Source organism: Triturus cristatus, chromosome 5_2 (genome assembly GCF_964204655.1).
Source record: "Triturus cristatus chromosome 5_2, aTriCri1.1, whole genome shotgun sequence".
NCBI classification, from domain to species: domain Eukaryota; kingdom Metazoa; phylum Chordata; class Amphibia; order Caudata; family Salamandridae; genus Triturus; species Triturus cristatus.
In genome coordinates this window covers 50,311,408-50,336,618 of record NC_140588.1, presented here as the reverse complement: position 1 = coordinate 50,336,618, position 25,211 = coordinate 50,311,408, and the positions used below count along the sequence as shown (strand labels likewise).

The 25,211-nt window shown below is 48.7% G+C and overlaps 1 protein-coding gene across 9 annotated transcripts in view; it reads right to left on the bottom strand.

Annotated features, from left to right (window-relative positions):
* PTPN3 (protein tyrosine phosphatase non-receptor type 3) overlaps nt 1-25,211 on the bottom strand; it is a 1,752,022-nt gene that overhangs the window by 676,484 nt on the left and 1,050,327 nt on the right. The window lies entirely within an intron of this gene.

Genomic DNA, 25,211 nt, shown 5'->3' with positions numbered 1-25,211 from the left:
TCAGCTGTATAGCCACCTAGCCACTCACTCAGCCATACAACCACTCACAGTCACTCACAAAACCATTCAAGCACTCAGTCACTCACCCACCCATACAGTCAGTGAGACAGCCAATCACTCACCTATACAGCTATGCACATTCACTCACCCACAAAGCCACTCGTGTACCCTCTTAATCAACCATACAGACACTCACACACCCTCTTATTAATCTATACAGCCACTCACACACTCAGGCACTTATCTATATAGCCATTCACACAGACACACACACACCCACACAGTCACTCATGCACCCATACAGGCACTCACACAGTCACTCACCCACCCATACACCCACTCACTCATCCACCTACAGTCACTCACTCATACAACCACTTCCAGTCAGTCACTCACTCATATAGTCACACACCAGGTATACACTAAGTCACTCCCACAACCACTCATTCTCTCATACAGCTACTCACACACCAACTCACTCACCCATATAACCCCTCATCCACTCACTCACCCATACAGCCAGTCATACAACCACTCACTCACTGCTACAGTGACTCACACACCCACTCACCCACCCATACAGCCACCCAGTTACTCACCCATAAACACCCACTCACTCACCCATACAGCCACTGACACACCCACTCACACATAGATATAGCTCTCAGACACCCAATCATACAGCCATACAGACACTCGCACACCAACTCATACACCCATCCAGCCACTCACCCATACTAACACATGCACTCACTTACCAACATAGCCACTCACTCATCCATTTACACATTCAGAAAATCTCCCATTAACAAAGGAACTCACCCCCTGATATACATACAGGCACACCGTTTTTCTTTTTTTAAACCGAGAAAGGTTGTTCTGACAAGAACCTTTGTTTTTTGTCATTTTTCCGAACTTTATTTTCTTTTTTAACATTTAGCATTTTTGTTAAAAAATAAAATGACAACTGGAAAAGGTTTTAACACAAAACACTTAAAACTGGGGGAAATAAAATACAAAACAAAAATGACACTAGTGAAGTTTTGCTGCTTTCAAAACTGCAGTAACAGATTGTTCCCCAACCGTAAGAACTTTTTTGCCGTCCAAACAAAAAGTGCCAATTCTCTGCAGTTCTGGTGCTCTCTCTGGGACCAATTGCTGGACCTCAGATGGAAAAGGGGTCCCAGAAGCAATTGGTGTCGCAGAGGAGGTAGTGGATCCACTGCGCTGCCTCTCCGCTCTGGTCAAGTTCTTTGAGTGGTAGGTCTTTAGATGCTTCAGCATAATCGTGGTCCCGCATAAGTACTTGTCTGATGTTCCCCTTGAGAGGGTCTTCTCAGAGAAAAAGCACTTGACGTGCCTTGCGACCACTTTTTTCCCCCCAGAGGGAATTGAGAAAATCTCCCATGCTATTGATTGGCGCTTTGCAGGGTGTTCCTCATCTGAGGTAGTGTCATATATGTGGTGTGGCTGCTATTCCTCACTGCCACCAAATGCTATTTTACTTGGAAATAATTTCCAAAAATGTTCAAAATGTTTTTCAAATATCACAACAGGAGCTGCTGAAATCAGAACCTCCAATATCAGGACTGGAAGATTAGAAAAAAGAAACTGGGTGGGGACTTTTTTCATATAGAATAACAAACAGTGTTTTATCCTATGAAATCCCGCCATTAAGTGGTCATGTGATATTTAGGGGGGGAAACGCTTCTTTGTAGTCTTGTCTTCTCTAAAGGAGAATTCATTTTATCACATGTTTCTGGATAAAGTTGCATGAAGAGCAATCACTCGCTGAAATGCACACCAGGTCTCAGGAGACATTTCATCCTGGTCTATTACACAGCTGTACTATAGAATATGCACTACACAGTTACACAACGAGGTAGCAGTTAATAATTAATGAGTAGTAACTACTGCAATTGAGTAGACATTTTGCGCAAAAGTGTGGACTCATGTTGTTGGATAAAGGAATAGGTAAGCTTCGACTCTGCCCGAATCACTCACAAAGGTATTGATACACCCACACTGTCACTCAGACAGCCACTTATGCACCTTATTCTGCCACTGTCACATCCAATCACAGACCCACACATTCACTCACAAATTCATTCACCTACTGATACAGCCACTCACACATCCACTCTCAACCCTTATCATTTGCAACTTTACAAGGGTGATATACCCACAACTAAGCACAACGCAAGTCGTAAAATCAACAATACATTTATTGACCTGGCACTTGGTCTAGTCAAACGCAGGTTGGCCATGTCATGGAAATCAAATTCACCCCCACATATACGCATATGGATTGCAGATCTCAGAAGGAAACTGATCGCAGAACATGTGTTGACACAAGACAACACACAAAAGCGCACCACAAATACTAATCCCCCAGACTGGCAAAAATACCTAACACATGTGGAATCAAAACTACACCACGACAAAGACAGCGCAGGACCCTCACCACATCACTCCAACTCTTAATGACAACTGCTGTCCCCCTCCAGTCAGTTCTAGACGTAGCAGATCCACACCGACATCCCACACTGCCCTCTAACATCACCCCCTCCCAAAATTAGGACAAAAAGTGCAGTCTTGACATCCTGGCGCACCTTAATGCCTACACTGTTGTTGAATATCCCTGTACACAAATATCAATTGTCCGAATCCAATGTTCTCAACACGGCAAACTGAAGCACACTGTATATATACATCAACAAAATCAGCCCAAAGGTCCGTCCAACAATTAAAACAAGCATTGGCATAGCCAATAGGTATCGCCTTTGGGACTTTATAAGTGTTTAGCCATGCAACAGTTGCATAACTAAATACTTATAAGGTCGCAAAAGCGAGACCTATTGGCTATGCCAAGTGGCTGTGAAAGTAATCGCGGTCAAGCATCGGCGCGCGCGCCCGCGCACATGCACTGTAGCTCTAGGCTGGCCTGGTAGCACTTTTTGGAGCCCTCTCAATATGTTTCGCCAGACCAGCGCATGCGCTGGGCCAGGCGAGACCTAAACAGCACATGATGATAACAAGAGAGTTACAACTCGAGTTCGCAAAGTTTGCAATGTTTAATAGTGTTGTAACAGACTGTAATGGGATTACCCACAACTATATATATGTGACAAATGTAGAAAATGAAATATTGAAGTAATCTGTCATGGCATATTATGTACACATTCCACTGCCTAAGAGGCCGCAAGTGTTAAATTAAAAATCAATAAACCTTATATTTAAAAAAAAAAAAAAAACAAGGGTGATATGCCATACCCAATATAGACTTTTATAACTCCCTAAAGCTTAAAGCTTGAATCTCAAGACTGGGTTCAATGCACTACACCCCCTTTTTCTCTGCCCTCAGACATATCCAATTTATAGACATGTGGCTTCTAAGATATATGAATTGATATGCGAGGGTTACTCCAAACCTGCACTTAGCCTTTGCCCTAAATGGTCTAAATGCTTTCATGACAAAGGCATCACCTTGAAGATACTTGAGACAAAATCTGCTCTGCTCCGTTTCAAGGTTAACGTACCCCCTCACTAATGCAAACGAAACTCTTTCGTGCCCATTGGCTGTATTGGACCCCGAGCAAACTCTTCAAACTGAAACTGAAAGATACTGATTGTTGCTGGTCCTGTGGTATGGCGGGTGGTGATATGGAGCATTTGTTTTTTACCCCACACAAAACTGCCAACACACGTCACAATCTGCGGCACAGATGTAAAGTAAGATATGGTTACCAAGTGGAAACAACTGAACCAATGTACGCAATGACGTAGTGATATTGATTTGTACGAAAATGTAATATGTAACTCTGTTTGACGAGTTTTTCTCCAGAATACGTTAAAAATGCAATAAAGATATTAAATAAAAAAAATAAAAAAATGGAGCATTTGTTTTTTACATGTCCTTTCTTGTAACTTACTGGAATGAAAAAGGGGCCCAACTAGTTAAACATTTAACACTGTCATATTGCTCTATTATTTAACCATTGATCTTGGAAGGCAATATCAGTAGTACAGAAAACTGGTTAACAATACCCCGGACCCCCTGGGTTCATTAAGAATTGCTTAGATGTGAGATGTGGGCCAGATAGAGGATGAGGAGTGGATGGAGGCTTTATAGGGACCGAGAGAGGTGGCAATTAGCTCCCGTTTCCTTCTAATTCAACTAAAGGTCCTCCACCGTACATACTGTTCCTTTGGGCAGGGTAAAGTCGATACACAGTGCCACAGGGGCTCTGTGCAGGAGGGAACATTTACCACTTGATATGGGATTGCCCACAGACTCGGATATACTGGGGTAAAATTGATAGAATCATAACTCGGGAAGTGAGGGTGGAGGTTCCACTAGAGCCAAAATGGTTCCTATTGAAGATCTCTGGGGAAGAGGACTGGCCGAGATATACTAAGATCTGGCTGGCACTGGCTGCAGTGGTGGCCAAACACAACTTGGCCAGATGCTGGGGAGCACGAGCTCTGACAAGGGTTGAGGACTGGGAGACAAGTCTAGACTGGTGCTGGCCTCTGGAACAAGCAATCTATTCTAACAGAGGCTCTCTGAAGAAGTGGAGAAAGATCTGGAGGCAGTGACAAACCTATGGAGGACTGTAACAAGGACTTGAAGCACATGGGGAGGGTAAAGTATTACTGTTTGGGATGGGTACAGATAAAATGAAAAATTATAAATCACTTGTTCGGATTATATATGCACAAACAACATTACTGATGTACTGTTATTTTGCTGTTTGTATTAAAAAGATTACAAAAAAATTCAAAAACGATTGCTCTTGGGACGTATGCCATTGAGATCTTTCCCACGCTTACAGACGGTGCCCTCATTCTCTTTGATTCAGGGGCGCAGCAAAGGGGGGGTACGAGTTTTATTGGCGGGACCCCTTCCCTCTGTGTGGTAGGATATACGGTCAAAGTTCTTCAAATCCACTTGAATAACTTTAATAGCACACAATATACACAAATCAAGGCAGTGGCGTAGCTAGGCACTCTGCAGCCTGTGGCGTGGTCCCTGATTTTGCCGCCCGCGGCCACGCTGAAGAGCGGGGGGTGGGGGTTCCGGTGCTACATTTTGTGTCAATAAGCACAGTTGGCATTATCTCGTTCTAAATCCAGTTGCAATCGCGTACTTTCTCATAAAATGCAACTCAATACTTCACAAGTTCCTGAGTTACCACTGTTAAACTTTAGTGTTAAACACATCACAAAGCAAATGAATAAACAATATTCATCATTTCTCGGCAGGAAACTGCTACGCCTTCGATTTCAAGGAGGAGTACAGCCTAAATGAGGTACATTTAAGAAAAATTCAGGGTTTACCACTTGACAATACACAATTTGTTAGTCAGGGGTCAGTAATACACACCCCGCTTTTTCTTTTTAACAGACACCACCATGTCCTGATGAAAACCCCATAATGGTCACAAGGTTGGAAATGAATTGACCTCGGCATCTGGGACAAGACACTTTCAGAGTGCTCAGAGAGAAAACTTACAAAAAACTGCTCTCCTTTTGACAACACTTAGAATTATAGGTCCCAGAGCTGCACACCGGCAGGAGATACCAGACATTTAGTCTTTGTACACTTCATTTATTCTCCGCCCATGTTGATTGTTATTTTCAGTCAACGACTGGTGCCTTATGTTTTGTATCAAAATATGTATATATATATATTTTTCATGTATTTGTGAAACACCTCTGATGCCCAATATGTTTTTGTGAAGTGTTGAATGTCATAAAACGGTCTTAATTTTGAGTTGTCCTTTACGATGACATGATGTAAATGCATCTAGCATTTTTCTAAAAAGTAAAAAAGAAAAGTGGAATAAATCACACGAGCTTATGGATTAGAGACATCGGGCAGTTGTTTATTTCTTAGTGGATTAATGCAACTAGGGACTTGCATGAAGACGCTACCCCAAACCTCCTCTTCCTCACAAAAACATGGCTGACCACAGCTTCAACACAAGACATGCCTCCCCCTTGACAGCTGGATACAAGATATCCATGCAAGACCACCAAAACAGGCCCAGAGGCGGAATCGCCATCGCCTACCAAGACACCTTCATCTGCCAAAGTCGGAACAAACTACATGGAGCACCTAAAGTTCAAATTACAAATCATAGCAAATTTCTCCCTGGTTGTGACCCTAGTCTACCATACGCCATTCCCCTGAGCCTACTTTGCAAACAACATCACGGATCTCATTGCCTCTCCTCCCCCAGTCCTCAACACCAACGCTTATATTCTCCTAGGAGACCTCAATTTTCATCTTTAAGACGGTACCGACCCCAACTCAGCTGCCCTTCTTGACTACTTAGGGGACCAGGGACTAACCCAAAACATCAAGGAGCCAACCCACACATCCAAGACCCCCCCCCTCTTCACATATTTTGACAAAATTACTATCAACACCCCAAGACCCATCACTTCGAGAGATAGCCATAGTCAGTTTTACAATCGACAACCATCAACCCAGAAGACTCCCCACAGTGGGTCCAACACGCCGACATTGGAACCTAACAGAGTCGGACTAGATGACCGCCCTAATCAAGAATAAATCGGAAATTTAACAAGCGGATTGCCACCTGCGGCGATACTGTGGTCACCATGAAAAGAAGCAACGCAGCAAAAACAAGAACACAAGCCAGCTTGTACACAGAAGACTTCAAAATGACCAAGAGCATGGCAAACAACTGGAACGGAAATAGAGAACCTACAGAAGGGAAGTAGAAAAAGACCTCTTCACAGCCACCCAAAAGAGGGACCCCCACCTCATTCGAGAAACCTAGATGAAAGCCCTGGTCTAAGGAATGAACACCAGCTCCAACAGCAGCAAAGAAATCTTCGCAATCCTCAAAGACTTCACCATACCCACAGCTGTCACCGGAAACATCAACCCATCACAAGATCTAAAAATTGACCACTCAAACTTCTTTTACAGTAAAAGTGCATCCCTATACAGCAACTTCCCTCCCAACAGCACCCCACCCCCCGGCCCTCTCCCGAAGTCCCCCAGTGACAAAGCAAGTCAGTACAATCACCACATAGGACACCACTGGCACAGAGGAAACCACAACAATCACGAAGACCATTCACTCTGGGCCCCGGTGGACCCTTGCACACACCACGCTTTTGGATCAATCCTTATCAGCAAGGCCCTCACTCCATCCTCAACGCCTCCATCAGTACAACAACCTTTCCAGAACCATGGAAACAGGCAGCCATCAACGCCCTCCTAAAGAAACCCTGACTCAACCAAACTCACCAGCTACTGACTGATATTCCTCCTTCCCTTACTAGCCAAAGTCCTGGAGTAAATCATCAACAAGCAGCTTTCAGACAACCTCGCCAAACACCAACTTCTCAAGACCACACAATCAGAATTCAGACCCAACCACAGCATGGAAGCTACCATTATAAAAGCAATGGATCACATCCAACGTTTCTTGCCCCCTGCGGGTAAACTGCAGCCCTGATCCTTCAAGACTAACAGCAGCCTTACCACATCCTAAGCGAACAACTCCATGAACCAGGCATCCAAGGAGGCCCCATTGAATGGATCTGCTTCCATCCTCACTGGAAGAACCCAAATCATCAACATGCCCCCTATGCCTCTGAAGCACAAGATTTTATTTGCAGATCCCAGCTCTCTACAACATCTACATGACCCTGCTGCTGACGTCATACGAACTCACGACAAACATCCTCAAGCCGAAGACACACAACTGATGCTGTCCTTCTCGGACAAAACATCAAACACCAGGAACAAGTTCACCACATGCATGATAGAAGAAGCCAACTGGAGGAAATCCAATTGCCTCAACTTGAACTCAGACCAGGCCACGGTTGTAGTCTTCGGGAAGAACACCTCACCATGGGACTCAACCTGGTCACTGCCACACTATGCTCGCAAGCAAGAAACATCAGAATCATCATAGACAACAAACTGCATATGAAAGCCCAAGTCAATGCAGTGGTCTTGGCCTGCTTCAACACACTAAGTTCGCTGAACAAAATCTTCAAGTGGCTACCAGACAACACCAGGAAAACGATCACCCAAGCCCTCATCACCAGCAGACTAGACTATGGAAACACCCATTATGCAGGGATTGCAAACCAGCTCACAAGAAGACTGCAAACCACCCAAAAGGCAGCAGCCAGACTAGTCCATAGGCTCCTACCCTGAGCCCACATCACACCTTAGGGAACTCCACCGCCTCCCGATGCACAAGCGCGCAAACTTTAAACTCCTCACCCACACCTACAAAGCTCTGCACAACACTGACCCTGCCTACTTGAACAGTCGCATTCACTTCCACCAACCTTTCAGAAACTCCGCTCTGCCAGTCTCTCACTAGCACACACCCCACACATTCACAAAATCAGACCAGGGGGCTGCGCCTTCTCATACCTGGACCCTAAAACCTGGAATGACCTCCCACAACACGAGAGCCTCCTTTCCTCTTCTTGGCTTCCGCAACAAGCTGAAGACCTGGCTTTTTGAGTAAGCCACCTGGGGTGGCCTCACACACCTGCTAAAGCACACCTACATACCCGTACGGGTGATTAGCACACTATAAAAACACACATAAAATAACATCCTGTTTTTATGTCAGTGTTATCTCTTAGAGAAGCCATAGAAATACTGGATTACATATCAATTGCTCTTTTGACTGTGAATTACCCAAGACATTGAACAAGGTAGATTTTCTTTTATTTATTTTAAAGGCGCGCTGGGTAATCTATATTATTAATATTTACTTATTGGTCACATCTACTGACCACACAAGTACTCCTAAAGTTAATTGTTCTCCTTTCCTCTTAATCAGTACATGTAATTGTCAATGATGTGCATTTTTGTATTCTGTGGATGGATTTATCATATATTTTAATTGGTATGGGATTTGGACTTTATTATACATGTGCAATTTTATGGGGATCGTTTTATCCCTAAATTTGACACTTTATACGTTTTTGTGATGTATTGTGGTTCTGTGCATAACTGTATGATTGGTGGATGCTCTTCTAAAATGCTACGAAATTGTGAATTTGAAAAAAGAAATAATGTTGCATTTTTCTCATTACAAAACGTTCACAACGTCGAAAAGTATGGTTTGGGGTATGCAAAAACTAAAGTCAACTATCACAGGACTGGAAAGTATCAGTGCGAACATATCTTCTTGTGTACGCTCCATTTGGGGGTTTAACTAAAGCACGGATCTTTCTGCAAATGCTAAATGCCGTACAAAGCTTACTAACGCCACACGCGGCTCTGAGGAGCTGGTGGGCTATGGCTGGATTGTGGTGCAGTAAAATAATAGCTTATACTCCTGCTTTTATAGCACTGCAATGAATAATAACCATTCCATCGCCTGCAACCTCTGTAATATGTCTCTGATAAAGGCATGCTCTTGGAGTGTTAAAGATACCTCATGGGCCATCCCACTCCTACCATAGTGTACTCTGTTTACAAATCTGTATTAGCCATAAATATCTACCTAGAAATGTTCTTTAGGTGTATTACGCACCTACTCTACTACTCTTTTCTTGCATATACGGCCACACTACAACTATATGCACTTTCTTGGCAAAATAATACACGTGTCTTTAAAAACACGCCACTGTTGTTTGTTACTAAGAGTCACATTTGTTACTGACTTTCTGCACTACTCAGGTGTATGTGATCGTGTAATCCATGACAGAAGGAAACTGCAGGGAGAAGCTCTAAAGTGAAAGAAGGACGGCAGTGTTCGGTGCATGGGAAAGTCACAACAGTAACATGGCGTTGTTGTCTTAAATGTCGGTATTTCAGATCGAAAACACTAGCCAGAGAACCTACACATGACCTATAAATCCTCCAACGATGTCATCATCACTAAGTTGCAATGAATTAATTCACTCGAAAACTGATCAAATTAGGTATGCATCTTGATAGGTTTTAATTTGAGAGCTAGAGGACAACCAGATGCTCCCGACAGCTGCATTAGGCAGCAGGGTTTTCCATTTGAGAATAGCAGATAATGAATTGCGCTCTGCTAAACATCTGCCAGTGGAATAAACTTTGAAAAAAGATCAAAATGCACAACCTTCTCAGTTGTAATAATGACTTCAACAATACTGAAAACAAAAGGGGCTGCATTAAATCATGAAGCTGCGACGAGCAAGTTACTGACCTTTTGTAACTTTCTTTTTCGAAGATTCCTCACCTCAAAATCCTCCCCAGGTACCAGGCTGGAAAATCCTATTCTCCAAGTAGTTCTGCAGTGCGCTGCTAGGTGGCGTAATGTGGCTCAGCGCAGACTCAAACCCGCCCTTAGAAGTAACATGGCGCAGCCGTATAAAAAGCACCACCCCAGCATACTGAAGTCTGTTACTTGTCTTTTCCCATTCCTTCTCTTGAGACAATTGAGAACAATTGTTTATACCAGTGTGCTGAATACTACTAGGGACATTTTTTAGCTGTTAAAAAGAGGCCACTGCACAGAAAGTAGAGGTAGGAGGGCAGTGAGAAATCTGTGGTTAGATAAGAAAATCCACTAGAAAGAAAGTAACCAAATGTATTTAACTTGTTCTTCTGATGAATACTCGTAGATATCTCACCTTAGAATAGATACCAATGAGTACCTCCGCAGGTGGAGGGTCTGAAGAATGGACTCAGGCCAAAAACTCTTGCAGGATGTGAGTGGGCAAAATGCCCTTCCCGCCAAACCTGCCTGTCAAGACAGTAATGCTTATTGAACGTAGGCACAGATGCCCACGTCGCAGACAGGCAGAAGTCAAGGACAGCCGCTCCGCTTGCCAAAGCAGTAATAGCAGCTTTAGCCCTGGTAGAAGGGGCTCTTCGACCTTGCAGACCCCGCTTCTTGGACTGTGTGTAGTAGATCTTCTGCACAGCCTTCCCTTTTTTTACTATGGATAACACCACAAACAGTTGATCATGTACTCAGTGGTCCTTGGTGCGAACAATGTAAAAGCTTAGGGATCTTTAGGAGCCTCTCCTACTCTTTCGAGGGGATAGGGGAAGCAAAGAACGCTGAACGACTGCCGAACAGAAAGGGGACTCGGGGTTTTTGGCAAGAATGCCATGCGAGTTCTCAGCAGCAACCTGTCCAGGAGAAAGGTGCCTTAGATTGAACACACAAAGTGCCTGAAGTTCACTCATGCAATGAGCAGACATAATTGCAATGAGGAAGATTGTCTTTAAAGTCAGGAGACACAGCAAGCAATTATGCATCGGTTCAAAGGGCGTACAAATGAGAACAGGCTCCATGTAGCATCAGAATAGGTTTTGGAGAATTCGTTTTAAACCTTCAATAAATCTCATCACAATAGTTAAATTAAACAAGGATGGTTGGTATGGAAAGGGGAGAAAGGCAGAAGGAGCCGATAAGTAACCTTTAAGAGTGCCCACTGCAAGATCTTGCTGGGTCAAAGATAAAACAAATAAAAGAACATTCAACAGCTTTGCTTATGAAGGGTAGTCTTGAAAGCAACACACCTCGCCACAAATATTTCCCAGCGCCTAAACAAAAATTAATTTTGTGCACAGGTGCCTGGTGGCAAGGATGACATCCACCAAGTCAGGAGGCACATCAAGCACAGTCAGCTGCCACTGCTCAATATACACTTATATCAGCGTAGACCGAATCAATTCAGATGGTTCACAATCAGGAGAATATTCCATCCACTTCCAGAGGCACAGAGCCACCTAACACAGGGCCCCACTCCACCTTGCTTTTTGCTATGCTACATGGTTGCAGTATTGGCTGTGAGAACCAGCATCAGTCTCCCCTTGATGAATGGCAGAGAGGCCATCAGAGCCAGACGAATGCCCCACAACTCAAACAGATTGCTATAGAGCCAACCCTCTGCTGGAGGCCAGAGTTCCCTGATCTCCATATTTCTCAGATGACCTTTCTAGCTCAGCAGAGATGCATTTGCCAACTCTGGATGTATAAGGGAGAGTGGCCTGATGATCTACGAATTGCGTTGGAGAGTCCACCACAGAAGATTTTGCGGCATCTCCTCTTAGATGTGGATGGTATCGGTCGGATTCCTCAGAGCTGGATCCAATAAAATTTCTAATTCCAATATAGAGCCACCTTATACCAGCTGGAAAGGAGGCTGAAGGAGGCTAAGAGGCAAAAAAGCCTCAGAGTGACACTCACCATGATCCAAGATTAAAGTCTGAATGTCCTGCACTCATTGATTCAGGGAGAAAGCCCTGAACTCACCTGTGTTCAGAATTGATCTAATGCATACTTCGGATTCGTGAAAGTGAGCTCAAACAATGTCAAGAGGTTTGCCATCATCCTGAGGTAGTCACAACTATCTGAGGTGAGGATGCCTTCAACAACCAGTCACTGAGGAATAGGAATACTGATACCCCACCTCTGAAGTTGATCCATGACCACTACCATGACTTTCGTGAGCACCAGAGAAGCTTTGAGGGGCCAAAAGGGAGTACAGCAAATTGAAAATGCTCCTGGTCTATCGCGAAACCGTAGATAAGGTCTGTGGGACTGCATGATTGGTATATAAAAATACGTGTCTTGTAGGCCCAAGGCCACCATCCAGCAGCAGGAATACACAGCAAACAGGATGTGAGCTAGCGTGAGCATCATGAATTTGCCTTTCCACTCAAATTCAATCAGAGGCCAGAGGTTCAAAATAGGTCTGAGACCCCATCCTTCTACAGAATAAAGAAACAAACATAGTAACACTCCCTCCTCTTTCAGGGTCCAGAAACCTCCCGAAAACACCTTAACCTCTTCAGCGCGGTGCTGAAAGTTCCGAGCGCGGGCGGGGCCATGACGGAACGGTTCCGTCATAAGCACAGCCCAACCGACGTGCATGACGGAACCGTTCCGTCATCGGCGTTGAAGAGGTTAAGAGAGCAACAGCCACACCTCCTGTAATGGAATGGACAGGTGCTGATCAGAAATACGCTCTGATGTCAGAAGAATAGTGGGTTGAGCAACAAAAAAAATATAGCATAGCCCGTTTGAACTGTTTGTAAGATCCATCTGTTTGACCACATGAGTCACCAACCGAGGAGGAAATGTCAAATTGTGGCCCCCGCCGGTTAGGCATACACCACTAAAGGCAAACTAAAGTGGTTTCAAGGAGGTTGTAGCAGGGGAAGAGGAACTGATGCCCTTGCTGGCCTGTACGCTGCCTACCAGACCCACATCTATGGCCTCAAAAGGACTGGGGTGCCTGCTGCACTGGTTGGTAAGGCTATCTCCGTCTATGCCTCCAGCCTTCTGGAATGGCCTCTAAGCTTTCTGAATTGGCACGGGAACTGTTTTGCAGCCCTAAAGTTCTACTGTCCTCAAAGAGCTCTGACGCAGAGTCTGCCTTATCATTAAAAATGTGGAACCCATCAAAATGCGCATCTATGAGGCAGACCGGTACATCATCGGAGAATCCTATTGAGCTAATCTGTGTGTGTCGACTAAGTACAACATTAGTACCTACTGCCCTTTCTAGGCAATCTGTAGTATTAAAACCTGAACTGATATATATATATATATATATTTGGCTGCATCCTGTCCATCATGAATTGTCTGAGCCAAAGAGGCCCAAAGGTCATTTGGGTTTGTTGGGATGAAGTTGCTGGCCATGCCCCACATGACGCACCAAAAAACAGTATCATGGATTGTTCTGCTAGATGAATCGTGGGCTGATAAAAGCCTCAATCTTCCTGGATTCTTTGTGATTGGAAATGAGTAAGGATTCAAGTTTACTGGTAGAGGCCTGCACGATAGGGCTCTCTTAGGGTGGGATGCTTAGTAAGAAAATATGGGTCACCAGGCACTGGGTTGCGACGTCTGGCCACGTCCCTAATCAAAGGGGAGGAAGAACAAGGCTTCAACCAAGTAGTCATCAAAGTAACATTGATAACATCGTTAACGGGAAGCAGGGGCTGAGAAATATAGCTGGCCCAGACTGTGTGATATCTGTAAGGATTCACCGTTAGAAAAACCTAAGAGCCCCAAAAGTTTGTTTTATTAAAAAATACATTTATGAGTATCCTCGCTTTTATTCCAGCCTCTTACTCATAAAGATCCCAGACACTATTTATTTTACAAACAGTTTTCCAAAAATGTCTGTTGATTGCCATTACCAAATGTTTTATATAATTGAATAATGTTAAAGGGAACTGGGGTGAATTTATTGATTGTGGCTATTGAGCAGGTGCGACTGCTCCCATTAACACCTAACAAAGTATCTGTTTTTAAATTATTTTTATTTGACAGTTACTCTCAACAAAGGATAACTGTACTCCTAGGGCCTCAGCTGGCCTTTAGACCACCAAAGCGAACAAAACACTCTTTCAGTGGTGGCCCAAATGGCGAGTCAAGCTCTGCCTCAGGCAAGGTGTCTAGTCTATTGACAATTTATAAATCAATGTATATGGTTGTACCCTGAGCCATGTTGGTTGTGAAGGCAGGCTATTGGGAATTCTGAAATGTGGACACTTATGTAATTCTATATGCCAAACCACCCAATATGTATATCGTACTGTTCTCTATTGAAGCATAGGTTTAATTGTTAATAAAAAGAATAATAAAAAAAATGTATAAGGCATAATGAAAATAGTGTGGGGAAAAGGGAGTAACCCATATCCATGACCATCATCATCATCATCATCTTGGGGTGCTCTCTATTCTATTCATGTTCCCATGAGGCACAGGGTCAGACTAATTTGCATATGGCCATGTCTGAACTGGGGTGGCGGAGTGAGCTAAAGAATGATGATGGATTAAACCCAGATCAGTTGACTGGGGGTGAGTGCTTGCAATGTTCAACACTCCGTCCATCATCCCCTTTGGTTTTGCTATGCTCTCTATTCTGACTTGCGCAGCGAGAGAGTTAGCACCGACAGAAGCGGAATAGAAATCGAGGAGATAGTTGAGAACGTGTAATCACGGCAGAAGAATTCTCTTGACCTTAGAACACGAATAGGGAGCCCAGTTGATTTTCCAATAAGAGATGGCATAGGGGTCGGACCCCCGGCCCCCTACTCCTTGCGAGTACACAATACTTACGCTTGTTATGCTGAGTTGAGGAATCAGCCGAAGATTGCTGCTGTTTTCCTTGTCCTGAAGAGGCCAAAAGGAATTGATGAACAAGTTACTTACCTTCGGTAACGATGTATCTGTAAGAAACATTAGTTAGTTAGATTCCTCACCTTAAAATATCCCCAGGCGTCAGACTGGATCCGGAAGATTTTTCGTCAGCAATACCCCTTGCGCGTCGCTAGGCGTCGTCTGCGGCTCCGCGTCCGTCGTCGGCGTCGTGCGCCGGGATGACGTCGTCGGAGTACTTAGACGCCGCCCTCGCGCGCTGACGTCAGTTCTTGTACATAGCCTTCCGCGCCAGGAACGCAGAGCCATGCAAAGACCGACACTGGTGCCAAAAAGAAAATCTAGGGGCCTGAAAAGGATAACCTTAACCCTAGATGTCAGTTCGCAGAACGGGGAGGATGGGTGGGTCGGTGAGGAATCTAACTAATGTTTCTTACAGATACATCGTTACCGAAGGTAAGTAACTTGTTCATCTGAAAGAAACACGTTAGTTAGATTCCTCACCTTAGAATAGATACCCAAGCAATACCATCCCCGGTGGTGGGTCTGCGAACCAAGATCACACCAGAAAGTCCTGGAGGACAGAACGGCCAAAGAAGCCATCCCTCCGGACTTGGCTGTCAAGGCAATAATGCCTGGCAAACGTGTGTAGCGAAGCCCACGTCGCCGCCTGACAGATGTCCTGCAAAGGGACTCCCCGTCCCAAGGCAGTAGTAGCCGCCGTGGCCCGAGTAGAATGGGCGCGCAGCCCAGCAGGAGGGTCCTTTTTAGCCAAGGAATAGCAAATTTTTATACACAAAACGACCCACCGAGAGATGGTCCGTTTGTGCACAGCTTTCCCCTTCTTAGCGCCCACGTACCCAACTAAAAGCTGGTCGTCCACCCGGAACTGTTTTGTGCGGTCCAGATAAAAGGAGAGCGCACGTTTTGGGTCCAGACGGTGGAGCCTCTCTTCGTCTTTGGAAGGATGCGGAGGCGGAAAGAAGGTGGGCAAGGTGACAGACTGCCCAAGGTGAAATGGAGTCACCACTTTAGGAAGAAAGGAGGGACGAGGCCGAAGGACAACCTTGTCCGGATGAACAGACAGAAAAGGAGGCTTTGAAGATAAAGCCTGGAGCTCACTCACCCGTCTAGCCGAGGTGATGGCTACCAGAAAAGCAGTCTTAAGAGTCAGAAGACGAAGAGGGCAATTGTGAAGAGGCTCGAAGGGAGCGCACATCAAGAATGTCAAGACCAGATTCAAGTCCCACTGAGGCATTACAAAAGGGACCGGAGGGAACGTGTGTGTAATGCCTTTGAGAAAGCGTGTAACCACAGGGGACTTGAAAAGAGAAGGCTGATCAGGAAGCCGCAAGAAGGCGGAGATGGCAGCAAGATAACCTTTCAGGGTGCCCAGGGCAGAGCCCTGCCGGGCCAGAGAAAGAAGAAAGAGGAGAACCTCAGAAAGAGGGGCGGAAAGGGGATCCACAGCCTTTGCTGTGCACCATGCCACAAATTTGTTCCACCGGCAGGCGTATACCGACTTTGTGGAGGGACGCCTGGCTGCCAGAATGATATCACAGACTTCAGGAGGCAAGTCAAATGGCATCAACTGCCGCCGCTCAATCTCCACGCATGGAGGTGGAGGCTGGACAGGTTCGGGTGGAGGACCGTCCCCTGCTGCTGCGACAGAAGATCCTCCCGAAGGGGCAGACGAATCGGGGGATCGGTCAACATACTGAGTAGCTCGGGATACCAGTATCTTCGTGCCCAATCCGGAGCCACCAAGATGACTTGGGCCCGGTCGTGCCTGATCTTCTTCAGCACTCTGGGCAGAAGTGGTATAGGCGGAAAGGCGTACAACAGACCGCAACTCCACTCGTGACGAAAAGCGTCGCCGAGCGAGTGCCGCCTTGGAAATTCCAACGCGCAGAACTGCTGACATTGCGCGTTCTCTTCGGTGGCGAATAGATCTAACCAAGGCTCTCCCCACTGCTGAAAGAGACCTTGCGCCACTTCGGAGTTCAGACGCCATTTGTGATCCATCATGCACCGGCGGCTGAGTTCGTCTGCTCTGGCGTTCAGAGAGCCCGCCAGATGTTGAACCACCAGGGTGACGCCCTGGTGTTCCAGCCATGTCCAGAGGCGCAGAGCCTCCTGACAAAGGGTCCACGACCCCACCCCGCCCTGTTTGTTGCAATACCACATGGCGGTGGTGTTGTCCGTGAACACCTGCACGACACTTCCCCTGACAGAGGGAAGGAAGGCTTTCAGTGCAAGCCGGATCGCTCTCAACTCCAACAGGTTGATGTGGAGACGAGACTCCGCCGGAGACCAGAGGGCTCTGATCTCCGCCTCTCCCATATGGCCACCCCATCCCAGGAGGGACGCATCCGTCACTACGACATGCTCCGGTTGGGGAAGGGAGAGGCTCTTGCCCTTGACCCACTCGCGGTCCGTGAGCCACCACTGCAACTGTTGTGCAGTGCCCTCCGAGATCAAGACATGGTCGGACAGGTTGCCGTGATGCTGGGCCCACTGAAACTTCAGGTCCCACTGCAGAGCCCGCATGCGCCGCCTGGCGTGATGCACTAGTAGGATGCAGGAGGCCATCAGCCCCAGAAGCCGCAACACTAGCCTGACCGAAACCCGGGATAGAGGCCGAAAGATGGGAATCAGGGCCTGTATATCCCGGACCCGCTGTTCCGGTGGATGGACCCGGAACTGCGCCGAATCGAGAACCGCTCCGATGAAGAGGAGCTTCTGAGAGGGACTCAGGTGTGACTTCGGCACGTTGATGGAAAACCCCAGCAAATGCAGGAGATCCGCCGTAGTCTGGAGGTGGGAGACGACTGCCTGGGGCGAGCCCGCCTTCAACAACCAGTCGTCGAGATAGGGGAAGACTGGAACCCCTGATCTGCGCAGATGAGCTGCGACCACCGCCATCACTTTCGTGAACACCCGAGGGGCACTGGTGAGGCCGAAGGGGAGCACGGTAAACTGAAAGTGCTCTTGGCCCACCGTGAACCGCAGGTAACGCCGGTGGGCCGGCAGGACGGGGATATGGAAATATGCGTCCTGCAAGTCCAACGCTACCATCCAGTCTCCAGGGTCTAGGGCAGCTAAAACCTGAGCCAACGTTAGCATCTTGAACCTTTCCTTTCGAAGGAAGGCATTGACATTCCGGAGGTCCAAGATAGGGCGTAGGCCCCCCTTGCCCTTCTTGGGAACCAGAAAGTAGTGGGAATAACAACCACGACCTACTTCTGGACTCGGAACGCGCTCGACGGCCCCCTTGGCCAAGAGAGCCGAAACTTCCTCGCGGAGAAGATTCAAATGATCCCCCGAGATACGGTGGTGCTGCGGTGGCATGGCTGGAGGGGTCGTCTCGAAGGGGAGGGAGTAGCCCCTTCGGACGATTTGCAGCACCCACCTGTCCGATGTTATGGACCGCCAGTGGAGCAGGTGATGGCGAACTCTGCCGCCCACTGGCGTGGTATGGGCCTGAAAGCTCGGACTAGGAGGGCTTTGAGGCGGATGCTGCCGGGGTGGAGGTGGGCTGACCACGTCGTCCTCCATTTCCGCCACGGCGGAAACCACGTCCGCGACCGCGCGCAGGTTGGTTCTGCGGCTGGTGGCTTTGCGGACGCGAGGAGGCGCCCCTTCCTTGGCCACGAAAGGGGCGAAAAGCGGAGGTGTGCGCCCGCGGAGCCGAGAGGCCCAAGGACTTGGCCGTAGCCCGGGAGTCCTTGAAGCGGTTCAGCGCACTGTCCGCCTTCTCACCAAACAGGCGAGTGCCATCAAAGGGCATGTCCATGAGGGTGGACTGGACATCCCCGGAAAATGACGTGGACCGCATCCAGGCGTGGCGGCGGAGCGCCACCGTGGTGGAAATCGCCCGACCCAGCGAGTCCGTGGTGTCAAGCCCACAGCGTATGGCGTGCCGTGCTGCATCCCTCCCATCGGCCAAAGCCTGGGTAAGGCGTGTCCGGGCCTCCTCCGGACACAGGGGCAGCACGTCCTCCACCGTATCCCACAGAGAATGGGAATAACGGTCCAAGAGACAGGCGGTGTTCAAAGACCGCAGGCCCAAACTAAGGGACGAGAACAGTTTCTTGCCAAACTGCTCGAGTCTCTTGGAATCCCGGTCCGGCGGAGCGGTCGGGAAGGAGGATTGGGAGGTAGAGGCCTGGATAAGCAGACTCTCGGGGGTGGGGTGTTGGGACAGGAAACTGGGGTCGCCCGGAGCAGGGCGGTGGCGCCTGGCGACGTTCCTATCCACAGGAGGAACTGTGGAGGGCTTGGACCAGGTGCCCTGCAGAACGTCAGTGAGGGCCTCATTGAACGGCAGCAGAGGCTCAGTGGAGCTTGCTGCGGATTGAAGCACCTCAGTGAGGATGTTAGTCCTCACAGCCACGGCAGGCAGCTCGAGCCCAAGGGCTGTGGCTGCCTTACGCAGCACCACAGAAAATGCTGCACCCTCCTCCGAAGCCACAGTCGGAGGAGAAGTGAATCCAGTGTCTGGCGAGGTGTCCAGCCCACTGGCCTCCCCCAGTTCATCTGCCCAGTCCTGTGAAAGCTGTGACTGAACAGCCATAGGGTCCTCGAACCCCTCCCAGTCGCCCCCGTCTTCCGATTCCTGATAGACAGGAGGAATGATCGGAGCCGGACTGTAGAGATGATAGGTCTCAAGCGGCACCGGCCGCGGCGTCGGTCGACGCCGTTGCGGCGTCGGGTCCAGAATAGGGCTAAACTGGGGTTGGACGCCGTCCGGAGTCGGCGCCGAAGGCGTCGGCGGCGCCGGAGGCGAAGGCGTCGGCGGCGGCATCGGTGGTTCATTCGCCGGCGCCGGTGGAGGAGTGATTAGGTTAACCGGCGTCGACGGGGGCCCAGGCATGGGCCCCGCGGGGACCTGCGGCGTCGAGACCGGAGTCGTCGACGGCGCCGGGGCCGGAGCCGCCGGCAGGCAAGGTCGCCCAGTCGAGCCCGCGGGGCCCGAAGGCGCGCCAGCGGGCGTCGACGGCGGGGCCAGTCTCCTCATGGCCGAGAGGTAGGCACTGATCTCCGCCGACGTCGCGTTAGTCCCAGGGACCGGAGGGTGTGGGGGCGCCTGCGGCTCCGCTGGAGCCGCGGGGGTGGAACCACCCTGACCCTCGGCCGGGTCGCGCGACCGGCGAGGGGAGTCCGAAGAGCGATGTCGCCTCTTGGACTTCTTAGAATGTTTGGACTTACCCGACGACTTGGAGCCGGACGATCGGTGGTGGCGTCGGCTAGGGCTCCGCGAGCGATCCTTGGACCTCCTCCTGGACCGGGATCGCGCACGACGCGGAGCCGAGTGGCGAAGCTCGAGAAGCTTGTGGGACCGCTCCCGCCTAGCCTTCGAAGTCAGGGCCTGGCAATCGGAGCACGACTCCGCGTCGTGGTCGGGGCCTAAACAGTAAAGGCACCGGCGGTGGTGATCGGTCACCGACATCAGTCGATGGCAATCCTCGCAAGCTTTGAACCCAGGCATCCTACCGGCACCAGATGTCGACAGACAAGGATCAAAAATGATCAAAAAAGATTTAGTCAAAAAAGACTAAAAGGGGTAGCTCTCCCGGATCTGCGCTTACTGGCGCGGAAAAAAGAAGAACTGACGTCAGCGCGCGAGGGCGGCGTCTAAGTACTCCGACGACGTCATCCCGGCGCACGACGCCGACGACGGACGCGGAGCCGCAGACGACGCCTAGCGACGCGCAAGGGGTATTGCTGACGAAAAATCTTCCGGATCCAGTCTGACGCCTGGGGATATTCTAAGGTGAGGAATCTAACTAACGTGTTTCTTTCAGATTGGCTGAAACGCGTCCGCGTCGACATTTTGGTTTTACAGAGGGATCCTAAATAATTTGAGTGTGTGGGGATTTAACAACTTTGCATTGCTTTTGAATTTGTGGAGATATTGATTTCCTTATGCAATGTATATGCCCTCTGGGATGTCCACATTATCGAAAGGTGGATCCATAATCGAAAATTATTATTTAGGACAGTAGCGTAGTTTCGTCATATGTACAGAGGTGTTGTTTTGTAAATATATGTTTTTTGTATATGCTCAGCAACAAACGAAGCAAATGAGATGTGAATTTAAACACATATGAAAGGATAATTAAAAGTGTCCTTTTTCAAAAAATACTGTTCTATATTTTTTCCTCCATACCACGTTTCCTTATATTGTGTTTTCCTTACCCAGGTAATGGGAGGGTAATTGATGGGTATACCCCCAGTTATCAGAATTGTGTGCTCTATTCTGACAGGATCAGAGTCAGACCCAGAAATATAATGAAGCCCCTGCTAAGTGCAGTGTTGCAAAGGGACTAGTTTAGAGTCAAGTAGCAGGATGACCGGCTGCAGTTGCACAATAACGGCCAGTCTCAAGCCTGAATTAGTTTGGGGTCCGACACGGACGTTGGACTGAGCCTTCTGTGGTAGGGACCAGCGTGGATCTCGGGGTCAGAGTAGAAGTCTTTACCGGAGTCAGCACAGGCCCAGTAACAGGTCCCAGTGAGACAAATGTAACCGGGCTTGGACATGCCAGGAGTAACCCCACTGTGGGCCCCTGGGGTTCTGTGGAGCCCAAGGCACACCTGAGGGAGCCTGAAGCACACGAAAAATTGTCAGCATGACATTCGTGAAGGCATCAGTCTACTGCAGGTGCAAGGTGACCTGTGTAATTCTGAGTGTGTCAGGGCAACCTGAAAAATCGTGGCTAGAGAACTCAAAGGGGTGCGACCGACATCGTGAAACACTTGCACCTCTTTCGAGTCAGAGTCGTGAGATTGGTTTGAGTCCTACTTCACTTTCCTATGCTTGTACTTGGAGCTGGATTTAATGGAGAACTTTGAGCCCAAAGTTAAACAGTTGCGGAAATGACCTCGGGACCAGATCCACTCCATTGACTTATATCAGGAGCGGCACTTATGACAAGGCTGCAACTTCAGCAGCATACAGCTTTGCCGCCAGGTGTCAGATCGTATTCAGGTGTATTAGGGAGCACCTATAACACAACTTAAAATTGTGGCTCTAGCACAGGCACAAAAGACACATATTATGCAGGTCTGTAACTGCTTTCTGCAGTTGCAGCATGGCTTGAAAACCTTTGATTTAGATGGGGACATTGTCCCCACACAAAACTGAAAAAACATTTATAAGTCAATTGATAAAATTGGGAATAGCTTTCCAGATCCATGTTGGAAGGCATGGAAAGAAAGGTGCTGATGCCAATGGACAGCGGAGGTGCTTACATGCTGCTCTGCTCCATTACTTCTGGGGTAGTGTGGAGTCCGTACAGAGCTACATGGTACTTCCCAACAGCACGCTGGAGAGCTGCTTGTGGAAAAGTTTCCAGGATCCAATCCGGCACCTAGAGAGTAATCTACGGAAGCTGCGTTTAGAAGTATTCATCAGAATTAAGTTTATTTAAAGGTGTGAATGGGATAAAAATATTGCATGTATGCTGTCTGCAAGTGTGGCACTTATTCACGGAGATGAAAACGTTAATTACCTTTGGTAATGATCTTTCTGGTGGGTATTCTATCTGCCTTCAGATTCCTCACCTCCTTCTGCCTAGACACCACACCTCATCTAGAAACTTGAAATAGCTCACCCGGGCAGGGAGGTAGCATCAAGTTCCGTCTCTACCTCAGCGCCTCCTGTGATGTGACACAGACCTATATGGGCAACAAAAGGGGGAAACCGATCTTGGGCTGCCAGTGTTCCAGTTATGGGAGGATCAGGCCTGGCAGTTCGGTATAGCCTGTTCCTATTGGAGCAGGGTCAAGACTAATTTGAATATGACTGGGTCCATATTGAGTTGGCATGGTGTGCAAAAGAACGATGGACTGGGATATGCCGGAAGTAATTACCAGTGCCTGAGATTATTTCAAGCATTTCATCCATCACTTTTTTGTATACTTCAGTAGGACGCCCTAAGTGGGATGGGTACGCCCAGACGTCAGTTCCGTGCACACTGTGCCACTGGAACCAAGCTATACCCGACTGATGAGCCCTAATAAGTTTGTGGTGTTCTGGTTCAGAGAGTACCTGGCCTAGCAGTTCGGGCTGAACTGTTCCTATTGGAGCAGCGTCAAGATAATTTGCATATGGCTGAGCCCAAACAGAGGTAGCATGGTGTGCAAAACAACGATGAACTGGGATGCGGCCAGAGTAGTAACAACTGGCTGAGATTATTTCAAGCATTCAATCCATCACTTTTTTGTATACTTCAGTACACAGCCATATGAAGCATAATCCAGCTGATTTTTTTCTTTTTATAAACAATTTTTATAAGCTTTTTCATATTGCTTTATATGAATGTAGGCATAAAAGTTGGTTTAAGCAGCTGAAAGAAACAGGTTAGATATAGATTCCTTACCTTAGAATTACCCCCAGGCGTCAGACTGGATCCGGAAAGTTTTTTAAACAGCAGTACCTCTGCGCGTCGGAAGGTGGCGTCGGTTGGCTCCGCGTCCGGCGTCGTGGTCGCCGGGATGACGTTGTGGCAGGTACTTAGACGCCGCCCACACGCGCTGACATCAGTTCTTTCTCATTCCACGCCAGCCAGCGCAGATCCGGGAAGAGCGGTACCTCGGTCATTTTTAGACTACGTTTTTCTCGACTTTTGTCAGTCTTGTTTCAAGTCTCCGACTCCGAACAAGTGAACGAGGGATGCCCGGTTTTCAGGCCTGCAGTTCCTGTAACCGACCGATGTCGGTGATGGATCTGCACCGCGTGTGCCTCTTTTGCCTGGAGCACGATCACGACCCCAAGTCGTGCTTCGACTTTGTTGTTTACGCCGAAGGCTTTGCGGGAGCGGTCCCGAAAGCTGCTTGAACGACGGCAGTCTGCTCCGCGCCGTTTGAGGACCTGGTCCAGAGGGAGGTCGAGGGACCGGTCACATAGCCACCATCAGTCCGGCTCAAAGTCATCCAAGTCTTCGCACTCGGGGTTGGGTTAAGTCGAAGCATAAGAAGAAGTCGAAGAAGCATCGTCGCTCTTCGCCTTCTCCTTGTCGGTCGGCCGACTCGATGAGGCGAGTGGGTGGTGCCACTCCTGTGGCTCCACGCGTGGAGCCTGAAGGGTCGACTAAGACAGGGACCCGGAGCAAACCCCGCCCAGCTTCGTACGTTCTACGAGGCGATGCATGCCATCTTTGGGCGGCCCGACTTCGCAGGCGTGCCTTCGGGTCCCACGGACTCGGTTGGGGGGCCTAGGACTTCGCTGCCGGTGGCTCTGGCATCGGCGCCGCTGGCCCCCCTTGGATCCAACGGCACCACTACCGTGCCCGACGCCGGTTGGCCCCCCAGCCGACGTCGACCCCAGCCTCCTTCCCGAAGTGGACACGGCGCCGGACCGGCGTCGACCGATGCCGGATCCAGCGCCGGGTGGGGTTTTCATGCCCCTGTTCACTCCTGGGGCCCCTTTCCAACCACAGTGGCACCCAGAGGAAGATGAGGAGGACTGGGAGGGGTCAGGTAACCCTTTAACTGACCAGCTTGAGCATGAGCAGGACTGGAGAGAGGAAATGGTGGATGCAAGTGGCCTTGACACTTCACCAGACCTTGGCATGTTCTCTCCTACCGTGGATACAGATTAGGGAGCATCATACGCGGTGGTGTTGCGTAGGGCGGCCAAGGCTCTCAACCTCGAGCTTCCTACGGTGGCGGTCAGGACTAACCTCCTGAACGAGGTGCTTCAAACGGCAGCGAGCACTTCGGAGCCTCTGCTGCCGTTTAATGAGGCCCTCACCGACGTCTTTTTGGGCACATGGTCCAGGCCTAACACAGGAGCTCCCATGGGCAGGATGATCGCCCGACGCCACCGCCCAGCTCCGGGCGACCCCACTTTCCTCTCCCAACACCCCACTCCTGAGAGCTTGGTGGTCTAAGCATCCATCTCCAAAAGCGCCTTCCCTACCGCTCTACTGGAAAGGGAATCCAAGAAGCTGGACCATCTTGAGAAGAAAATGTTCTCTTCCGCCAGCTTAGGACTGCAGTCTCTAAGTACCGCATGTCTCTTGGGCCGTTATTCGCAGTGTGGAATATGGTGGCGCAAGTGCTGCCTCAGTGTCCGGCCGGGAGAGAT